Here is a 6,000-nt window from a genome sequence, read left to right as displayed (position 1 = left end):
AAAAGCAAAGTGAGTTTTTGTATGCTCAAGGAGGAAAGAGTCTGAAACGGGGAAATCCATCTTACACCCCCCTTTCTCCTCCTCCCCATTGCCCCAAAGGAAGACAGTAATGCCTGCCTGTGCCCCTAGTCCCTCTGGAAAAGCTTTTTATTACAAACGGTATTCTAATACATTAGGAACCCTCTAATGTAAATTAGATAGTAGGCATTAGAGATTGGCGCCAAACTCCCCCTGAATTTAGAATAAGCTTAGATCTGGAATCAGACTTTACAGCTTTGTTTGGCCTTGTCTCTACTAAGAATATTAGGCCAACAAAACAATTTGGTTGACTGAATCTGTCATTGTGCTTTAAAATGAGCTGTATTGAAAGATGACCTTTCCCTAGGTTAAACAACATGCGATTATTTAAAAAAGAGTAACATTAACAGTACCATACATTTTTGAAGTGGCTTTATGGATTGAGGATATAATGGCATAGTGGGGAATCAAAACGTTCTGCCTTCAATGTATTTGAGCCAATTGCCCTCTTGTAATGCTGCTTTCTTCACTTGCAATCACTGTAGATAGCTGGAGGTGAGGAAAAACTCTGTACATTTTTGTCAAAAAATATGCATCAGTCAGTGAAAACAGAATGACAGAAAAAGTGATCCTGTTGGAAAGAGCAATTAAGTCCTGTCAAATGAGTATAGCAATTTATTTTCCTTGAGCAAAACCAGTGGATATAGTTAGACCTAATCCTACCCTTGAGTGCTTTATTTTTGAGAGAACTCCTCATTAAAGAGAGGCAATAAAATTAAAAAAATGTATGCTTTTTATGGAAACACTGTCATAAAGTTGACAGGTTTTCTGCCTAATAAGCTGACATGTAAATTAACAGTAGAAAATATTGGAAAGCAAGAAAGGAAAGAAAATGAAAATCTGCTTCAGAAAAAAATATTTGCAAGTAAAGATTTTTCAATCTTTACTTGCAAATATGCTTTGCTTGTGTATTCTGTACACATGCATCATTTTCCCTGACTTGAAAGACTGCCTGAGGCATGTATTTTGCAAATCGATTACTCTCCCCCCTCAAGAAGAAAACATTTAAATGCAATGGATTCCAGTTTTCATACTCCAGTGAACCCCTGGGTGTTGATATGGGAGGCTTACTGAATATTTACATGACACAGACAATATGCCAATGAACACCTCTTATTTATTCCATTCAAAATGACCAAGGTAATATCAATATTACTAAATGGAATGCGGATGTGACCAGACTTGCTTGTCTCTGTTAGGAGCTGGGTATCTGCTTTTTTAATTCTTTCAATATATTAAAATTGTCTGACAGTAGAACCTAAGGGCTAGATTGTGTTTGTACATGGTTCCCTTACATATTTTCTAACACCAGACAGGTTGTAGATGTATTGCTCCAGGAGCACCTTAAGGAAAAGAAACATGCCTCAGAGAAGCACAATTCTTTTTCCTGGTCCCTCCCTGCTCCTGTTGGAGGATATCACTCTCTTCCAGCCTGTGGAATCTAGTAGTAGACTACTTCCCATGCCTTTGTGTAGAATCTGACTTTGAAAACAGCATGTGCTCAGATGTTGCAATTCTGAAAATGGGAACAATATTTCTTAACCTTAACTCCCCTCTTCCAATTCTCCCCCAGTGTTGCACTCTGCTGTACGCTGGGAGATCTTTGTAGTGCATGTTCCCGCAGTGTGCATGGTGACAGAAGAATCCAGTGTTCTACTGCCACAGGTGACTACAATTCATTAGGGTGGGGTTGGATTTTCAGAAGTTCTTAGCATTGGCCTAACCCTGTTTCCATGAGAGTTTTATCATTTTACTTCAATTAGAGCTGTCAGGCAAACCCTAAGCACATTTGAAAATCCCACCCTTAATCTTTGTGCCTCGGTCCCCAGTTTCTAACATGGGAATGGTGATGTTTTCTTTCCTGTCTACTGTGATTGCAAATTCTTTGGTCAGGGACTCTCTCTTATTTTTTATTTGTACGGGGCCTAGCACAATATGGTCCCAGTCTCAGCTGGCTTTGACACAGACTCCCTCCCTGGCTAAGAGCAAGTGGCTTAACCTGCCTGTGCTTGTTTTCCTCATCAGTAAAAATGGAGTGAATACATACATTTCCTTCCTCAGAGATTGAACTTGTCTCCACTAGGATTTTATAACACAATATCTATTGTGTAAGTGATGATATAGCCGAAGGTAAATAAAAGCAAGTGTGATGAAAAAAATCCATGCAGACAAAACATTTTCAATCTTCTTTACATTTTTTTATGATACATACAAGTCCGATTTAAAAAAAAAAAATTTTTTGTCAGTCACCTTTAAAGCTGAATTAAAATACCTTATAACTGAGTATTTGGTATTGTATTCCTTGAGATATTGCTTCTCAAACTTTTGAAAGGTGAACCCCATTTCAGGGAAACAAAATCAGTCAAGCCTCTTCCCACCCCCCATGTGTTGTACAGTTATTGTATACAATCTAGCATTTGTAGACTTTGTACACCCCATGGCTACCTCTTCCCACAAACCATAGGGAATATATATAATAAAAATCCTACCATTTTTAACTGTGTCTTCCTCTAAGGGCAGAGGCACCTGCCTGAAGAATTAGTCAGGCCCCTGCTATATATAGAGCAACTGCTGCTCCTGTTTGGGGCACAGGAGCTTTGTGAGGGCTTCTGAAAGTTCAGAACAAACATTCAAACTCTTTATCACACCCCAATCTCTCTTGCCTCCATCTGAGCACTTAGGGTATGTCTACACTGCAATTAGACACCCATAGTGGGTCTGTGCCAGCTGCCTTGGGCTAAGGGGCTGTTTAATTGTGGTGCAGACTTCTAGACTTGAGCTGGAGCCCAGGCTCCAGCTCCTTGTGAGATGAGAGGTCCCAGAGCTTGTGCTATAGCCCAAGATGGAATATCTACATAGCAGTAAAACAGCCCCACAACTTGAGCCCTGCGAGCCCCAGTCACCTTGCGTAGGCCAGTCACAGGCTTCCAACTGCAGCGTAGACATACCCGCAGGGACTACTGCTAGGCAAAGTCCACTGAGGCAGCTTGGGACGGATCTGGGCATTGAAGCCAGACCTCTGGAGTCCTAGTCCAGTGCCCTAACCCATAAACCACTCTTCTTCCCGGAGTTCCTGGTTCTTGGTCTTGGCCTTGTTCCATTCGATCATTAGCTGGACTCTGGTTAATTGGACACTTCCTTTTGCCTTCTGCAGTTGGTCACATTTCTCCTAGATCTTGCAGTCTGCATGATGAAAACAAAAGGCATTATGCTTCGAAATGGCAGATAATCCACTTGTGGAATTCAGTGCCGTGGGATAGGGAGGCAAGCAGATTAGTAAATGTTAGAGTAGGATTACACACTTGAGTAGGAATAATATCTGCAGTTAGACTAAACTAGCTAGGTTAAAACGTTATAGGCCTATCAGTTCTTCTGCTTCAAGGCATAAATTGCCAGAAAGAATTTTTCCCCCTCTCCCACTTAATGCTCGTGGCCAACTATGGAATGCTTTTATGAGGTGGGAGGGGTATTTTACTCTGAAGCATGCAGTATAGGCCCCTGCTAGTCAGGATAACTAATTGGAATAGTCTGCTCCTCTGTGAGGCCCATGGCAGTTTCAAATAAAATATTTGTGTTCATTTAGCAGTTTTATTTCCTGGTTTTAAAAGATATTGCTGTACATGTCAGAGTCAGACAAATCAGTACATGCCAATAGGCTTCCTTGTGTTGAACTTTATTTGCAGCTAGGTGTTAACACAGGCAACTACTACAACAGCCAGGCACCGCTTTGTAGTCCTGGCTACATTTCCATGTAAAGAGAAATGCTAAGTTACATAGGTTTGTGCTTTTGTTTTATTATCATTTTAATATAAAATGAACTCTACTGCCATATTCTCCGATGTCAGGTTCTTCTGCAAATTCTCTTTTCATGTTCTTGGTAAGTATAAAGTAGGAAAAGGCGGGTCAAGCATTCCTGAGTTTTGTTGTTTTCCATTAATGTCTTTTTTACAAAGAGATTATTCATCTGTGCATGTTATGGCTAGAAGTAAATGCACACACATTAACTTCAGCAGCAGGTGTTTCAGGGATCCTTCACCTTCATAATATTTGCACAGCAGCACTTAAACAATTAGCGGTTTGCCCCCAAGGACTGGAGTTTATAAAATGGAATACATTGCAGCCAGGGTAGTTCTGATTGGAGTTGGCACCAATTAAAAGCAAGGTTCTTGTTTTCAGACCTGAAGGTTGAGGTTAAAGGAAGAACTTTCTTTTAAAGCTGTTTTCCTCAACACTTTAAATATCTGAGCTTACTAAAGTAGGGCTTTGGTTTCTTTAAACTACAGCCCCACACCCAGGAACGCATTGTCTCCTGGTGCTCTAATACCTCAAAAGATGTTACATTAAGGGACAGAATTATGTGCAGCTCTCCATGGTCAGAGGAAAAGAAGTATCTTCAAGTAGAGATGTCTAGCAGCACTATAATGTCCCCACCTTTTCGAGCACTGAAGAACAGCACTACTGACTTCCTAGATGATCAAATTAGATGGATACCTGCTATGCTTATTGTTTACAAGGGCTTCCAAAAGGGACTGAACAACTCCAAACACATTCATTCCTCCAGAGATGTTGACAAAATTCATATTTGAGCATATGGACTAAACAGCTCTCCAAAATTCCTAGTCAGCAGCTTTAATAGGAACCTGTGACTTCATGTGACTTCACCTGGGACCGAATGGCTAGGCAGCAGTTCTGCGGAAAAGGACCTAGGGGTGACAGTGGACGAGAAGCTGGATATGAGTCAGCAGTGTGCCCTTGTTGCCAAGAAGGCCAATGGCATTTTGGGATGTATAAGTAGGGGCATAGCGAGCAGATCGAGGGACGTGATCGTTCCCCTCTATTCGACATTGGTGAGGCCTCATCTGGAGTACTGTGTCCAGTTTTGGGCCCCACACTTCAAGAAGGATGTGGATAAATTGGAGAGAGTCCAGCGAAGGGCAACAAAAATGATTAGGGGACTGGAACACATGAGTTATGAGGAGAGGCTGAGGGAGCTGGGATTGTTTAGCCTGCAGAAGAGAAGAATGAGGGGGGATTTGATAGCTGCTTTCAACTACCTGAAAGGGGGTTCCAAAGAGGATGGCTCTAGACTGTTCTCAATGGTAGCAGATGACAGGACGAGGAGTAATGGTCTCAAGTTGCAGTGGGGGAGGTTTAGATTGGATATTAGGAAAAACTTTTTCACTAAGAGGGTGGTGAAACACTGGAATGCGTTACCTAGGGAGGTGGTAGAATCTCCTTCCTTAGAGGTTTTTAAGGTCAGGCTTGACAAAGCCCTGGCTGGGATGATTTAACTGGGAATTGGTCCTGCTTTGAGCAGGGGGTTGGACTAGATGACCTTCTGGGGTCCCTTCCAACCCTAATATTCTATGATTCTATGATTCTATGTTAACATTAAACCTATAATTGATATTAAACAGAAGGAGGAGGACGAGGAGAAAATAGTAATCATCAACCTCCATCCAGCAACACTTGGCATCAGTCAACATCCTGTGTGCCTCAGTCAGGGTTCAGACCAGGCCACACCACAGATTGTTCTAGTGGTACTAAGAGATGATCTCTTCAGGGCCAGGGACACAGGTAAGATCTCCATGTTCACGCTGCTGGAACTTTCTGCAGCCTCTGACACAGTGGACCAGGAGGAACTACTAACATGCCTACGTGGCATAGCAGGAGTAGATGGCCCAGCATTACAGTGGCACCAGTTGATCCTCTCCAGCAGAATTCAGAGAATGGTGATGGGTAACTGCTCCTCCCGCCAAATGCCCCTCGTCTGCAGGGTCCTACAAAGATCTATACTAATTCCACTTCTCTTCAATAGCTCCATGAGACCCCTGGGAGAGACCTGGGCTTAGCTGCTAGTAATTCTCAACTATATATATATATATATATATATATATATATATATATAATTCTCAACTGAAG

This window comes from Caretta caretta, chromosome 1, assembly GCF_965140235.1.
Source record: "Caretta caretta isolate rCarCar2 chromosome 1, rCarCar1.hap1, whole genome shotgun sequence".
Lineage (NCBI taxonomy): Eukaryota > Metazoa > Chordata > Testudines > Cheloniidae > Caretta > Caretta caretta.
The sequence above is the reverse complement of the archived record's forward strand: the minus strand, read 5'-3'. Positions refer to the sequence as shown.